Source organism: Manis pentadactyla, chromosome 3, assembly GCF_030020395.1.
Source record: "Manis pentadactyla isolate mManPen7 chromosome 3, mManPen7.hap1, whole genome shotgun sequence".
NCBI lineage: Eukaryota > Metazoa > Chordata > Mammalia > Pholidota > Manidae > Manis > Manis pentadactyla.
In genome coordinates, this window is record NC_080021.1 from 6,072,038 (window position 1) to 6,089,788 (window position 17,751).

The window sequence follows — 17,751 nt, forward strand, 5'->3', positions numbered from 1 at the left end:
CTGATGGAGAGATATGTGGAGCTTGCAAAGTATTGGCAGTGATTTTTTTTTTTTGGTCCAAGGCGTGGAAGAAAGGACAAAATTATTTAGAGAACTAAGAAGCTCTCTCCCCATCCCAACATTCCGACTAGTCTGAACACTACATTTGAATGGTGTTTTAAACTGCATATATCATTTCCAGAGCACATGGAGCCCAAGGTGGGGAACAGGGCTTGGTGCTCAGGTACAAGATGAGGGTCAGATGTAAGGAGCATTTAATTGCTCTGTGGGGAGAAAACGCCATGCATAAGTGATGAAACAGAAGAAAGGGGATTGGAATAAATACCCAAACGGTGGGAAGAAACTCAAGGTGTCCTATATGTTAAAGGCAGAAAAGAGGATGTGCTTAAGAAAGGAGGCAAGACAAAGATAGAATTCACATTTTCAATGGATTTCCATGTCCAGAGTTTTTATTTTTCAAATTTTCTATGATTTCTGAGATGTGATTTTTGGTACGACTCATCCTCTTATTTTATTAAAAAAGCAGAGTTTATATATATATATATACATATATATATATATATTTCTGTTCAGTTATGCATCAAGTTTTATTTTTCTGAAGAAACTGCAAGCATAGAAATTCAAAGTTCCAATCATTTAACTCAGTCCCCACTGAGTTAAATAAAAACCACTGTAAAGGTCTAACTGTGCCCTGCCTCCCATCCTGCCTCCAAAATGTTAGGCTGAGGTGCTAACCCTGGATCAGAGTGTGACATACTTGGAAGTAGGGGCCTTAGAGAAGTAATTAAAATGAGGTCATTTGGGAAATTGGGAGACAGACACATACAGAAATAAGATGATGGGAAGACGCAGGGGGAAGATGGTCTCTAAAGCCAAGGGGAGAGGCCTGGAGCAGGCCCTTCCCTCGGGCCTCAGGAGCCTGAGCTCAGACTCCTTCTGGTCTCCAGAACTGTGAGAAAATACATTTCTGTTTTTTAAGCCACCTGCTCTGTGGTGTGTTGTTATGGTAACCTGAATAAGCACATGCACGCATATCTTGGAGATTTTACGGGTTCAGTTCTAGGCTACCATAATACAGTGAATATCACAAGAAGGTGAGTCAAAAGTATTTTTTGGTTTCCCAGTGCAAATAAAAATTATGTTTACACTATACTGTCCACTAAGTGTGAAGTAGCATTATGTCTAAAAAAAAACCAATGCACATGCCTTAATTAAAGAATACGTTATTGCTAAAAAAAATGGTAAACATCATCTGAGCCTTTTTGAGCTGCCTCGTTTTCTGCCAAGGAAGCATCAGCCTGTGTGCAACATATATAAATATATATGTACAGCTTCAAGGGATTTTGTCAACATGAGAGCAAAAGTCCTAGAGTCATAATTCTCCAGCACACCCTGATCCCTCTTCTGAGCTGTGCGATGTGGCTAGATAACTGAATATTGCTGCTCATGTCGCTTCATCTGTAAAGTACAGCCTCCCACCCTGAAACTGTACATATTATATAAAAGGCAGCTCACGCAGCACCTGCCAATGACGTGAGTTCAGTGGCTCTGGGTTTCTTTGCCATCCTCTGTTAACAGCACCGCCGGACCTGGCAGAGTGTCTGGGATGGAGGCATTTCTGTCATGTGTTCGTCCTGGCTTGGGGTCTGCTCCATCTTTCAGCTCATGTGTGCTATGCATTTACCTGTCCAAGCAATAGCACAGATCCAGAAAATCCCAAATGACTTACTCATAGCACTCCCTTCAAAGACCAAAGTATTCTGGAGTCAGTGTTGTGGTACAATAAGAAAATGAGGAGATTTGCTTTAAAATCCGACTCGAATGCAATAACTTGAATGAATTCACTTCATTCATCAGCTTTGAAATTTGTGATTCTATAAGCAGTAAACATTTTGTGATAGGCTATTTTGTGATTTTTAACTAAATGTTTCATATCAGAGAAAGATATTGGTTTAGTTATAAACCCTGTTTAATGCTTATCAATGAACTAGGGATTTGATTCATAAATTTTCAGCCCTAAAATTAAAACTGCCTCACACATATATGAGAAGAGAACAGAGAATTTAAATAGAATCCCTTATCCCTGTGCTGACTCGTTAATTCTAATAGAAAATGCCTCTTTTGATTAGGCAAGTCATTCTTAGGCAACCCAGCAGTGTCACCTGAAAGCTTTTAGGGTCTGTCTACAGATGGATTCCTTAGGGAACCAGCATGTATTATATTTTGCATGTTTCTTTGGAGCTTGCCGTGACAGAGTTTATAGTAGTAACACTTTGACAGATACACTTTTCATTTCAGTTGTTCAGCTACTAATTGTGTCTGTTTGATCATTTCTTCCCTTCAAATATCCATTCCTTCATACATCTTCAATAAGCAATGTTCAAATATACTGAGTTTTTGGTTTAGAAAATGCATAAATACTGCATAGACACTGCCCCCGAAGACCTAAAGTGGGCGAGTTAGGTATGTTAACAAAAGACAATCCACTGTATGGTACAGTCCCAAAACAGCAGTAGTACAAAATGAAAAAAACTAAAAAAACAACAAAAAAAAGAGTAACTGTCAGGATGGACACACAGTCATTCCTGTATTGGTATCAATGGGAGGGTTCATGTATAAACTGGGTTCTGACAGGTAGTCAAGTACCATCAAAGTTTTAAAGAAAAGATATGATGGACATCCATACAAGGCCATTTATTTTATTTTATTTTTTATTATAGTTGATATACAAATTATATCAGTTTCATACATATGACACAGTGATTTGACAATTTTATACATTACAGAATGCTCACCATGATCAGAACAGTTACCATCTGTCAACATGCAAAGAAAATGCAATACAATTGACTATATTTTAAACCCAACAGAAATTGGAAACGCATTTGGTAATAATCTAATTGAGGAATTCGTCCTTGGACCTCTGGAGCTGACGGAGGAGGAGTGTTAAAGTGGCTCATGGTCTCAGGAGTTGCACCTGTGCGTGTACCTAGCGCTTCACTGCCAGGACCAACCCACTATGGGGTGTTTATTGGACATTTCCTAGATGTCAAGTGTTACAGATGAAGCTTTTCACTTAACCCCTGTTTTTTAACTGCAGCTCTGAAACTTCATTTTACTGTTCTTTGCCAACCCTCTTAAAAAACAACTTCTTATTTGAGAACAATTTTCAATCTATAGATAACCGTGACAACAGTACAGAAAGCTCCCATACTCCGCACTCCGTTGCCTGGGGTGCTAACAGCTGACCCTAGTATGTGCTAAATTTGCTGCCATTAATAGAAAGGTATGGGTGCATTGTTATTATCTGAAGTTCATTATTCCTTCAGATTTCCTTAGTTTTTACCTAAATGCCATTTCTGCTTCAGGATCCTGTCCAGGATATAAAATTATATTGAGCCACTATGTCTCCTTAGGTTCCTCTTGACCAAAACAATCTCAGACTTTCCACATTTTTGGAGACCTTGACTGTTTTGACAAGTACTGATCAAGCTTATTGTGGATTGGCCCTTATGAGTTTTCTGATGTTTTACTGGTCATTAGTTATGAATTCTGGGGAGGAAGAGCACAGAGGTAAAATGTCATTTTCATCACATTGTATCAGCAGCATTATTATCAACATGTTGCCAATGACCTTGATTACTTGGCTGAGGTATTTTTCTTATCAGGTTACTCCCCTGGGAAGTTATGGTTCTCTCCGCCTTTAATATTATATTCTTTGGGACTGAGTCACTGCACAGCCCACATGTAAGGAATGGGGTTTATGCTTCATTCCTTGAGGGCTAAGGGTCTACACAAATTATTCAGACTTCTGCATGGGAGATTTGTCTGTTCTCCTCCACTTATTTATTTATTGAATAATTCACTTATACCAGTTTGGACTCAGGAATGTTGATTTTATACTTTGGGTTATGACCCAATAATACTTTATTTCTTTTGGTGCTGAAATTGTTCCCATTTTGGCTGTTGAGAACTCTTTTATTTGGCTCTTGTGTCCCCTTCACGAGAATCACCATATACATCAGTGTGGATATCTTTTTATTTGTTAACACTTACTTTCTGGCATGAGAAGATGTTCCCTCAAAGAATTTTTATTGTCTTTTCTATAGATGTGAAAATTGAGGCTCACAGAGAGACTTAATGATATGACAAAATGTCCCAGCTAATGAGTTTCATGTTTCAAACCCATGCCTGTTTTGTTCCAGAAACTCCATGTTTTAATATTATAATTTGCTGCCTATGAAAAACCATGGGGTAAGTCCTTTGACCCAATTTTTTAAAAAGACTTAAGCAAAAGTTTTGATTCCAGATTGTCTACAATGTATTTAGCTCTATATTTTTAAACACCACAAAATGTTAGGTGTCATGTTCCTTGATGGTAGTTTATTCATTCAACAAATATATTTGGGCACCTACCCTTGTCCACGTGCTCTTTTTGAAGCTGGGGTGGATCTAAGGGCAAGTGGAGATAGTCAAGGAGTCTGTTCTCCTAGGATCTGGATAACTAGGGGTGTGGGGTATTAATTGGGCAATGTCACAAAGATTTTGGGATTACAAAGATCTTAGGATTTTAGGATTAACATACAAAAATGCATGTTAGCACTTCTGGAGATCAGAAATCTGAGATCAGCTTCACTGGGCTAAAATTACAGTGTCATCAGGCCGGAATTCCTTCCAGGGTTCTAGGGGTTTATTCATTTCTTTGCCTTTTCTAACTTCTAGAAACCACCTGGATTCTCTGGTTTATGGCCCTTCTCCCCATCTTCAAAGAGCACCACTTGACCTCTGCTTCCCTCATATTTTCTCTTTCTGCTATTTAACCTTCTTGCTTCCCTCTTATAAGGATCCTTGATTGCATCAGGACCAGAATAATCTCCTCATGTCAAGATCCTTAATTTAACACATCTACCAAGTTCCTTTTGACATGTGAGGTAACATATTAACAGTTTCTGAGGATTAGAATGTGCGAATGTGCACATCTTTTTTGGGCCATTAGTTAGCCTTCTGTAAGAGCATATTCAAGTGTCTATACCTGTCCTTAGAAGCTTCTAGATCAGTGGCTTTCAGCTGGCATGGTTTTGCTCCCAGAAGGGATATCAGCAAAATACAGGTATGTTTTTAGTTGTCACAAGTATGGGTGCCTAGGTTGCTGCTCAATACCCCACAGTTCACAGGACAATGCTGTACAACAATTATCAAGCCCCACAGTCAAATAATTCCAAGGGTAGAAACACAGATTTAGACAAATAGGCAGTGCCAGGAAAAGAGATTAATAGAAAGCTCTAATTTTATGATGGTAGAGCTTGCAGAGAAGGATAATTGTTTGATTTCCCTGAGTAGCATTATTTGAGGTGAGATAAAGACATACAAGATTCCTAATAAAGTCAGCTGTGGGAGGATATCACATATATGTGAGGGCTAGTGTGCAAACTTGTCATAGAACAGCATGGCATGTCCCATGAATCTCAGTTGCTTGTATTGCTGGGGCATAAACCAAGGGATGGGTGAATAGGGTTTTGGGAGATGTAGTTGTAGATCAAGTCGCGACTGGACAGTGGAGACTGCGTGTGGTGGAGAACTTAGACAGTATTCTGGGGCAGTGAAAAACTTCATGGGGCTTCATAAATACAGTGATTTCAAAGTACACCTTAGAGCAATGATTGAAATAATTTCTTCTTTCTTAAAGATAAACCATAAGAAACATTCTGGGTGTATCAACCCATTCTTTTTATAGACAAGTAACTGGATCATGGAATTTTCCAAGATAATCTGGAGACTAAGTTCCCTCCTTTCATTTTATACTTTATAGTTGTATGACATATTGCAGAAAATGAAACTATTTCATTTCTAAATAGGAAAAAACAGTCTCCCTCCTCCTGTCCTGGGAAAAGCCCATTTCTTCCCAGCGTCTTTCCTGTTTTCTCTACTCTCAGACAGAGCACTTCACTTCTGACTCTCCTGGTCACCAAATGTGTGGGTTTTTCCCACAAGCAGTCCTCTGTGACACCAGCTGTTTGCCCTACACTTAAACTCAGACATTAACGGCCTGGAGATAGTGTCAGGTCCCATACATTAAGGGCTCAGATGCCAGCCACCAGTAAGTCCCCAAGTGACCCATCACTTCTGTCCAGTACAAATCAGAGGTTCCCACTACCCCCTCCTCAGGGTTGATTAATTTGCTAACGTGGCTCACAGAACTCAGGGAATCACTTACATTTACCAAGTTTTTAAAGGACATGATCAAGGACACAGACTGGACAGTCAGATGAAGAGGCACTTAGGCCAGGTCTGGGGGTGTCCTGAGCCCTGGAGTATCTGTCTCATGCAGCTGGGTGCATCACCCTGCTAGTGTGGTCGTGTTCCCCAACCTAGAGGCTCTCTGCACCCACTACTATTGGGGTTTTATGGAGATTTTCTCACGTAGGCATGACCGATCATTAACTCCATTCCTAGCCCCTCACCCTTCTCAAGAGAATGGGAGGAGGGCCTTGAAACTCCAAGCTTCTGCTCATGGCTTGATCATTAGGGTGGCCAGCCCTGATCCAGGAGCCACCCAGAGCCCACCCAGAATCCCCTCAGGAGAACCAAAGTCATTCCTATCTCTTGGTATATTGCCAAGGTTTCAGGAATCCTGTGTCAGGAACGAGGGACAGAGACCAATTATATACATATGACCTTTGATCCGTTGTCCATATGACACACTTGTGAGCTATGCAAAGGTGAGATTATTTTTGCCACTTTACAGATAAAATAACCAGGAGTTTTGCAGATTGTTATATCATCCTCTCAGGTTTTACTGAGGCACTTCCATCCTTCACACAATGACTATGAGTAATTTATAGCATCATAAGAGTGTCAGCAATTGTATCGAAAACATCTCACCATGAAGGAGGCAGAAGCATCCAGGGTGCCGCAGTCCACAATCCTGTCTTCAAGTTTCACGGGGCTCTTCATTTTCCTGTGGTGGCCGGCAAACAGTATTTCATCTCCTTCACAAATACATTTCTTAAAAAAATGCTATTTTAACTTCTTCCACACAATACGTGCCATTGTAGAGACTCAGTGAATAATGTAAATTCATTTATTCTTTCAAAACTTATTGAGTGCTACAATGGCCTCGCAGCTTTGGGGATTTAAGAATGAGCAAATTGGGGTTTTTCATGTTGGGGATTTAAAAACACGAAGAATCTTTTTGATGCTTTTGAGAGGTCACCATTTAATTGGGCAGGCATATATATTTTTTAAGTCATTATCAACTATTGTCCATGGTGACTGTGTAGATTCTGTGCCAGGATCTGCTAATACTTAGGCTTGGAAAATAGAACTAACCTCAGGACCTGAGTAACCAGAGGCAGTGTTAGAGTTTCACAAAGTATCAGAGACGAGTTGAGGACCCCTGAGTTGTCTGGTTGGGAGCATGGTGGACGGGCTGTTAGTGCTTTCATGCAGGGCACAGAGCCCATGGAGTCTTTTGTAGTTCATCAAAATTCCAAAGAAAACCAGAGCTCAAATTAGGATGCTCACCTGTCCCACAGGGTGGTACATGATGTCCAAGGCATGGTATGCATCAAACAAACTCTAGGAGAAAAAAAAAAAAGAGTACCAATTACACTTTAATTACCCTCTTACATTTAAAGCTGTAAATGTCTCCTGCTGTGATTGGGTTTGTAATAGATTATAAGACTTCTGTTCTCTGAGGAAAAGAATCTGAATATAGCCTAGATTCTTTAGAACAAAGGCTGTGTCTTGGAAATGGCATGATGTCAACTTTCTGCTTGTAAGCAATTCTTTTCTTTTTAAATCGAATTGAGTAACAAACAGCTTCTTCAAAAATCTTTAATAATAGTACATCCCTGATGAGGTATAGTGAGGCGGTAGAATGCAAACAAAATAGCACTGGAAACAGAAATATTCAATAAAATTCGGCAACCTCCTCTGACTGATTTTCTGAGATTTGTTTAAGCTCTTTGAGCCTCAGTTTCCTCATCTATAAAATGGGAATAATAATGGCCAGTTTACGAGTCTGTGCTGGCAATCCTGTGAGATTGTGTATATATCAAGTTCGTAGCAAAGCTCTAGCTGCGTACAAAGAAAGAGCCCTAAAATGTCCTTCTAAGAGAAACACCACTTTCTCTGAGTTTGGCCAGGCTGAGGAAGAGTAAGGATATTGGGCCTCTGGGCAGGACTTACTACGGTAAAAAGTGCAGGCTCAGCAAGAGACACTGAGTACAACCCTTAGTCCTTTCTTAGTGATTTGGCATACTTCCAAGTCTCACTAAGCTTTAATCTATTTAACATAAACTTTCTTTACATTAGGATATGAATAGAATCTTTTCTGGCTAATATGAAAATTAGATGGGACTATATATAGCATATATATATTGGGCACAGTGACTTCAAGAAATGGTTAATTTCTTCTTTTTCACGTGTGCCATAAAGCCATGACATTAGGGTACCATAACTTTGGGATGATAGCTATATCCATATTCTCTACCAGGGCCAGGAACTCAGATAAGCCTGAACCTACAGGTGAGGCCCCACGGGTATTACAATTAGGGAATCTAGAGGAGTCCAGGGTAGAACTGAGGTACAGAATTGCATTTTCTCCACGAAATTTAGATTTGCATTTCCAGAGAGAAGGCTTACATGTGTTAGCTTTCACACATGCACAGCGATGAGGCCAAAATAAAAGTTCCGAGTTTAAGAACAGGCCTTTGGCCAGTAAGACACAGATTGCAAAGCATCCAGGGGGACCTGCGTCCGGAGTGCCTGCCAGCTCTGACGTATTGTCTGACTGTGAAAGGCATTTAGTTCCAATCCACCACCGATACAGTTTATAAGAGGAATCATTTCATTTGACTGACCACGAGAAGCAAGGAAAAGATTTATTGAGATTGAGAGACCCTGAGCTCTAAAGAAATACTCCTGCTATATTCTTTGACAGAAAAGCAGCATAATAATATCCTTTTGTATACTTCTATAGATGGAGATAAACAAACGATAGGTAGATCTCCATGGATTTAAATTTATTGATGGACTTTATTAGCCACATCAAACCCTCTGAATCTTACTAGAAAATCTGGAATAATCCATAAGGATAACGAGACATCCAGGAGCTGTGCGAGTGGGGTTTTCATCTGGGTCCCCCCTGCGTGTCTCTAAGTTCCATGTGCTTCCGCAGGTGGGCCTTCTGGAAACAACCGTACACATCCTAGAGCAGGAGTGAACCTGTGGTGACTTTCAAACAAAATACAGAATGAGAAAGAGGGAGAGAGGAAGGGACAAAGAGAGAGAGAGAGTATTCACTAAATTCCATTTTGCAATAGATTTTCAGATATCAATGGTTCTCCCCAAATAAAATTTCTTTCTAGCTCCAAAATTGATGTTGATTAGGTAGAGGACCAGAGACAAGGCTGTGTGGTTTATCACTGTGACAGAACAAACAAACAAACAAAACCCACCGAAGAGACCGAGACTCCAAGGAAGAGAGGCCCGGGTCAGAGGCAGAATCCCAGTTCTAGAGGCGGGAACCGTGCGTAATGCAGAGAGGGACACACACCGCCTTCAGGCGCGCTGGAGGTGGCCACGCGGAGGGGCAGGGCCGAGGCCAAGCAGCTGAGCCGAGGGGCCTGGGGATCCCCCAGATCCTGGGGCTGGGAGGGCGTCCGTTTCAGACCTCATCCCCGGTTTCCTTCCTTGTATCAGGACGGGGCTAGGGCCCCAGTGGGATGACGCTAAGGATGCAGAGGGCCTGCAGAACGTGAGTCCCTGGGAAAGCAGCACAACGGAACCTTGAAACCCAGGGCTTGCTTCCAGTTATTCAGATTCCTCTTTTTTTGTTTTTTGTTTTGCTAAATCATGTACTGTTATTCCCCTGTACTTTTTCACATGCTGTCATTTGAACCTGGAATGCTTTTTCTCCTCTTATCAGGATGAGGAAGACTTATTTCTTTCATTTCCATCTCCAATATTCTTCTTCCCCAGTCTTTCTTGAACGGCCCCTTCACAATGACAAACAGAATGGTTGTCTTTGGGCTCCTGGCCTCCCGGGCGCCTCGCACTGCCGGGAGCGCTGAACTTGTCCCACTATGTCCCAGTTACTTGTTCCCTTGAATTTTCTGACCCGGTCTTTGAGCTGACTAAAGGCATCTCACAGTCACAAAGATATAACAAATAATCAGAAGATATTTCGCTTTTGTATTGGCTTATTTGGAAACCCGGCAACCCGAAACTGAAATTGGAAGCTCAAAAATGTGGACATGTAGCAGCGTCACTGGCTTGTGATTTAAGTCCCCAGATTTAATCTCTGATGGGTTCATAGAAGAGTGACAACACTGTTATAAAATAGAAAGCACATACTTGTCTTAATGGAGTAGAGTTCTGGGCATCTAAATAGATGAAGCAACCACAGGAAAGGTTCTGCCTCAGACTCAGGGTCCTAAACCAGGGGCTCCAGGCACCAAAATCTGAGAAGGAAGAGTATAATGAACTGTAGGTTATGTTCAAGTTCAATCCTAAAGAACTGCGAGGCCCTCATTTGCTCTAATGAGCCGTGAATCCCTGGGGAGATCTAGCCTGCCATGACGTGTGGCACAACTATAGACTGATGGGTGGAAGGGTGTGGGGTGACCCCTGAAAAAGGGGGAAAAGCTGGTTTGTAAAGGTGTTGTCAATAACAGGCCCACGTCCTAGGATTATGCATTCCATGTGTTACAATGTTACTTTAAGTAAACCCATATAATGATGTCATGACCCAGAACAGGGCATCGCAGCTTTACACCTGAGGGAGCTGAGACCTGAGATGGCCAAGGAGATTGTCCAAATGTCACGTACCACCTGCACTTGCCAGGTGCCTTCTGCTCAGGACCGTTCCACTCCCTTGTTCTGCTCCCCTCTCTTTGGCAGGACCCTGATTCCTTGGAGCTGCGACTCTCAGACCTTCTCGCCCACTAGTTTCCCCCCGGGCTCAACCAAAGGGCAGCGTGCGTGAAGCCTAGAGCAGAGAGAAAACAGGGTCTTCTTTGCTCTCTGCCTTGGGGGTACCTCGGCTGGGCCTGTGTGGTACCAGCTCCTGCCCCGCCCTCAGTTTGCTCTGGCTCTTGGCTCTGGTAAAACCAGCTCCTCTCCTTGTCCCCAGAGGCCTCGTATTATTGAATCCAAGCTCGGACCTCTTGCTGCCCAACATGCCAATAAGTGGGAGACAAGGTGTTGGGGTGAGGAAAGCGACTTTATTTGGAAAGCCAGCAGACCGTGAAGATGGCAGACTCACGTCCTCAAGCCCCATCTTAACTCAGGGTTATTGGAAGCTTCTTTCCTGCTAGGGAAGGGGGAGCAGGAAAGGGAGCAGGTTAGGGGGTGACTGATGGCTGCAGACATCCAGGGCCAGCGAGGGTCTGAGCAGAGCTGAGACTGTGTGTCTGTCCTTGATTAGTTGACTCTTGCCAACCTAGGTCTGGCCACAATGTTCATAAAGCTCTTGGACAAGGCAGTCCTCATTTTCATACATATTTTCCTATCTCCTGGAGGAGGCAAGCTTTGCATAAGGAGCTATTTGCAGAAATCTCAAACTGTGAGCCCAATTCCTTTTGATGATCAACAAGCCTGCATGCAGGGCTGTGCAGAAACCCTTTTCCTTTTTATCCTTTTGGCCCAAAGGTTAAGGCAGCAAAGGAGATAAACACAGGGTAGAGCCAGAGGTGCCAGGCATTTTCTGTCTGTAACACCAGGACCTGCAGTCTACTTACCCTGTTTTGGGTTAATCACTATATCTATAAGAAGTTTTCTCCATTAACCCTGCTAATCAACTAGCTGGTATGAATTCTTATTTGGTCAGCCTAACAGACATAGCTTTTAAATGGAATAAACTGGAGAAGAAAACCCAGGTGCCTGACTCCCTGGCACACAACCCATCTAATACAGAATGACAAGAGTGGTAACAGGTTGTAAACCAGACTGGTGAACTTTCCCAGTACAGGACCATGTTTTAGGCTTTGTGGGCCACAGTTACTCTGCTCAACTCTGTCTTCATAATGTAAACAGAGCCAAAGACAATACATACAAAATACAGGCACAGCTCTGTTCCAATAAAGCTTTATTTAAAAACACAGGCAATGAGCAGATTTGGCTCTTGGGCTTCAGTTTACTGTCTCTTGTTCTAAACTGATCCAGACCATACATCAAATCATGTGGGTTCCATTGGATGGAAGAGTATCTGCTGAAGTTTCAGGTGAGTTGATTCATTTCCCTTCTTTGAAAATAATTCTGTATCAACAGAGTTTACTGGCTCCTGATTATAAAGCTCCAGGAACCCATGTGGGTGGAGGAATGCTAACCACTAGGGGAGGAGCTGGGGCTGAATCAGGTATTTTGCCCATTTCCTCTAACTTGTCAAGGAGAATGGAATCCAGCCTTTGCAGTAATTGTGTCCTTTTTGTTGAGAGGAGAGAGAGAGAGAGAGAGAGACAGACAGACAGACAGACAGACTAGGAATTGGCTGCTTCTCCTGTTGGCAAGTGCCAGCAGTTCTCAGCTTTGGTGGAATACTCAGTGGAGAGTCCAGCTAAGTGAGTGGAGAGAGCTGCCTTGTCATTCCTGCCTGCAGAGGGAAACTGATTTTTTCTACACAAGCCTATTGCAGGCTTAGAAACAAAAACAAAACCTCCACAAGATGGCTTGCTCTCAATTTAAGAGTGACAAGACCCAGATCCTTGAAATCAATTTAACTGCATGAACTTGGAGGTCTCCTCCCCTCTCCAGGCTTTAGTTACAGTCTTCTAAGGTCCTGCTGTTCATCTTGTCACACTGAACTCCTTCGTAGGGCACTCCCGGCCCTTTGCATGTCTGAGTTCAATTTGCAGAGCAAGAGTGAAGCATCAAGGATTCCGGCAATGAGGGCTTGTGCCACAGAATGGGGTGCGAGCAGTGAGCTCAATCAGAAGATGTATTGACGTGGAGAGGCGTGATGCAGCTTAACCAAAAAGGGAGGCATTTATCACTTACAAAAGGAGAGCCACACTCAGCCTACAGGAGATCCATTCCTGGAACTTGAGAAGTGAGTGTGAGATGCCCGCAGGGTGGAAGGTAACAGGCGATGACCAGGCAGGGCCCATTTATTGAGCCTGCCACCCCCACTGGCCCTGCCCACTGACAGCAGGCTCATGGCTCTGTGACAGGAGATGAGCAACTGCAACACACAAACATTATCTGTGCACAGAACTTGCACGCTACTCTGCAATGTTGTTACTGAGAATCGAAGTCTTGTCCTGGTGGCCTACAAACCACGGAGACTCATCCCAAATATCTCTGCAGGTGGAGCCTGAACATTAACTCAGGGTGATTGATTATTTGCACATGCAAAGAGTATTTTGACAGTAGATCTTGTGCTTAAAAGCATAATAGGCTGCAGATACATGTAAGTGAAGGTCAGATGCCAGCCTGTCGGTCTGTGTGTGTGCGTGTGTGTGAGAGCGTGTATATGCTTGGGTGCGTATGCTTTCTAATGCTTTCAGCGTGTGAGCTTTGAATGTTTGATGCATTAATTTCCGTCTTGATTGGAAGCTAAAGTGGGCTATTTAAATAAATAGCAGGGAACAAAGCATACATGTGTCTTTTAAGCATTCATTAATCATTTCTCATGGCTTTCTAAGAGATGTCAGATAGGTATTGAATAAAAGATTTATTGTAACATGGATCAGTTAATCTGGCTCTTTCCTTACCTACCAATAGATATATAGAGTGAAATCATTACACACACACACACACACACACACACACACACACACATACACACACACTTGGCTACATTCACACATGAGCATATCTAAATTTAAATCTAAGTGCATGCATCTGTTCATGTCTATTTATCAAATGTTTATTGAGTGGCATTGTGCTAGCTAATGTGTATATACGCACACTTACAGAAAATGGTAGATTATAAATGGCACGTTTTAAACATGAAGGAATATAATTCAACCATTCATACCAATGGCTTAAATTATATAGAGGGCACACTCCAAAACCTTCTCTGGCAACCTAAAGCCAAGGACAGAAAGGTGTGGGGTCACCTGTGGGGTTACCGGCACTGCATACATGTGAAGCCACTGGGGCTCTTCCATGTGTTTCTTGTGGCCTCATAAGTGGGCAGCTCTGGGCACACTGTGGTGGGGGTGGGGTGCCCTCACGAGGGCTTACAATCTACTGAGGGGTCTTCAGGCCTTAGGGCCGCCCTCACCTGTGCACCCTCATTTATAATGTAGACTAGAGTAGCTGATGGAAAGCTTAGAGGTCATGTGTGACGTGCTGATTCTTAAATGTTAAGCTTGGCTTCAGCAGAGTGACAGAAGAGGGACTCTAGTCTGAGTAGAACCGGAGGCAACCCTCCTGACCCTCTGCTGGCTGGGTCCGGAACACGCCTGGATTTGGGGCACGTTTCCCCGTGTGCTTCTCTGAGCCGCAAACGTTCCAGAAGGTGACCCCAGTGTCTTGGGATCTGTGTTGGGGTTCAGTTCCATGTGGGGCAGCTCCGCCCTTTTCTGTTTTATTCAAAGATCCTATTTGAAGACATATCTGTTTACTGAAGACATCCCCTGTTTACTGAAACATATCTTCAAAATTCAGTTCTGAAGAAGAATGAGGAGCTGAGTTGGGGGTTCACACCTAGGCTCTCCTGCCCTCTGCTCACAGTGGGTATTGGGTGCTGGGAGGTGAAGTGACACCCCGGATAAAAGACGTCAGACTAGAGCCCATCCCTCATCTTCAGTCTCACCCTTCCCCTCCCCTCACACCTCAGATACGCACACCCGCTGTGCACTGGAATCCTGACGGAAATGAGCAAGATGCCAGGTTGGTTTTCCCTTCAAGGGAGTCGGAGGGCAGTGGGAGTGGACTTTCTAACACAAGTGCACGGCTTAGGTGAGAGTTCAGGGCACGGTGCCAGGCAAGGGGAAGCAGAGGGAGGAGTCTGCAGAAATTCATCGGCGGGCTGCGGATGGAAGCAGTGAGAGTTTGCGAAGCTAGAAACATGTTTGCATTCTGGAATAGACTGGATCCAACTGTTGGCATCACACAGGCCTTATGTTCTTAGCTTCAGCATCTATGGACTGGTGGGGAGTGACAGAGAAACGGCACTTAGGTTAGAAGACATGGCTTTACGACACACTAACCACTCTTGAGATGTGCTCCTTGGGCTGTCTTAACCTCTCATCTCCGTGTCCACAAAATAGTTAAAATGGCCTTTGTGAGGATCAGTCTCAACAAAGGGATAAAGCAAAATGTAATCTCAGAGGATCTGATTCTCATTCCATCGGAATCACCTGAGCACTTATTACCCTTGCCTGGCCCCAGAATAAGAGTCTTCACAGTTGCCACGGAGTCATAGAACCTCTGCTAAAAATCCAAAAATGGAAATTTCGTATTTTCCTTATCGCTTGAAGTCCATTGAGAAAAAGTGTTCTGACACTGAGTAGCACTGGTCCTTGCTTCTGAGGAGACCGCACGCCGTGACCCTAACACGGAATTACTCACGTGCTATCAGGGTCCTTTAGTTCCCACGATGGGCATGCTTGGAATGGTGTGGGAAAGACTGCAATATTTCCAGAATCTCTCGCCTGGCCTTAGTGCATCTCCACACAATAGGTGTTTCCAAGGGGTGGAGAGAAGTAGTCCATCCCCATAGCAATAGGTGATTACAAGGGTCAGCAGGGCTTATCTGGACTGGAGAGGCTGGGTGGGGGTCCCTTCTTCTGCAGCTGGGTTGCGAGAGACACGGGAGAGCAGAAGTGGGTGACAGCTTGTAGGAAATAAACAGGCTTCTTCCACTTTATTTCTCCCTTTGACTGATTTTGGTTTCAAAGGTATTTTGCCCTGAAATTTTTTCCCCCGGAGTTATCAATGGGCACCCTCGGGAAGTCTCACGGTGGCAGACAGGAGCCCCCATTCCTCCCCTGATGGCTGCCTTGGCCCACCCTCCCTTTATGGGCCTCCTTATGCAGGTTAATGACCATGAATATCCCTTTGTTCCCCTTTAACAGCCCCGTGAAATGGTCAACCACTGGGTTTCACTCTGAATTGTAAGTTCAAAGTTAAGGAAGAATTTGACAAGATTTCAGGTACGCTGCTTTCTAGAGGAGGAACTTGAACACAAGAACCATTGCCGGGTCCTGGAGACCTTCTCTAAGATGTACTGGTTCTCAGTAGGTCAAGGAGAAGTCGTTAATGATCTGAAATGCTGTCTGTGGCGGGCCCAGTGGAGATCTGTGTGTTTCTTGCCTTTCTCCATTTCCCGCCTCGTCTGCTGGACTTGACTTCCAACTCTCCTTGGTGCGACTTACTGCCGAGCTCAGACCCGAGAGCTTCTCCACTGCCTGGCAGCAGACGTTCCAAAAACTTAGTCCCGTCATTCAAAGGCTTGCATCCCGTGGCCCTCCGTCATCTTTCAGATGTGATTTTACAAAAGTCTTTCACATTAACTCTCTCTTGAAGTAGGGCCCCAGGGCAGGCTTCCCCCAAATATGCCACAATGGCAAGTTAATTGTTTTGAATTAAAGAAACAGCCAGTACAAGAAGAAGAGTCTAACCCTCCTTTGTCTCCAGAAAGCAGGAATTACATTTCCCATGTGAAAGTTACCCTCCTGTGCCAGGAGCTACAGTCATCCTTAGGGTCAGAGACAGGGAATCAGGGCCAAAAAAGCCTATATAAACAAACCTTGTTACTTTTACTAATTTATACCCTAACCCAAATCTGATGAGACTCCTCACTAACTGAAGTTGCCAGATATGAATTTTCTTTGTCCCGTCAATTCCTCACATGCCTTGACCCCTTCTTAAGCTCCGTATCTATTAGACTTCTGTACATACCAATTAATATGATTTTCTCCTGTCAATCTGTCTCATGTCAATTTAAATTTAATTCTTAGACCTGCCAGGAGAACCTTGAAGGGAGAGGAAAAGGCTTCTTCGCAACCAGGTGCAGCGGGTCAGGTCAGCTCCTCCAAATGCACGCCGGGCACTTTCTTACCACTGGGCCTTTGCTAATGATTTTCCACAAGCCTGCAATGTTCTCAATGCTTATGTGTGTATCTGAGTTATAATCTTCTTCCAGGTATAACTTAATCTTCTATGTTTAATAACATTTTTCTCAACTTTTTAAGCTCCAGCGACCTCTTGTTACCTCTGTACTCTCGTCATATTGTCTGTGCTTCTCACCCGGTACATGTTTCATTTTTCACTTCCCAGAGAAGGCTGTCCTTGTTCCATTCTGTCCCATCCTCTAAACTGGGGAATTGAGATTTCCTGCAGGTTGGGTTGTGAATGATCATGGTGGGGCTAAAGATTAAGGTTGGAATGCAGGATTTCCTAAGACTTAGGTTATGTCAGGGAGAGGAGAAGAATGATGATGACATGGTGGCAGTTTAGACACTGTAAAGTGCTGAGTGATGGTGGCGCACCCAGGTGGCTATGCAGAGAACGCTCTCTTACAAAGACCACTGCCTGGAGAACATGGCATCTGAGACTGAGTCCCCGTGAGTCCAAGCTTGCAGACAGTCAATGAGAAATGAACACCCCACTTCCTCCTACTGACCTTGAATTAGTGGGGAATAAACTCCTGGGACTCTCAGACTGAACACAAAGGCAAGATATCCTTGTCCAAGGAGAGTTACATGAGCCCAGATTGGATGGTGTGAATCAGATGTGAAATCAGATCATTCAAATCAGGGGACACCAGCAGTGTCACTCAGGCCAGATGGCATTCAC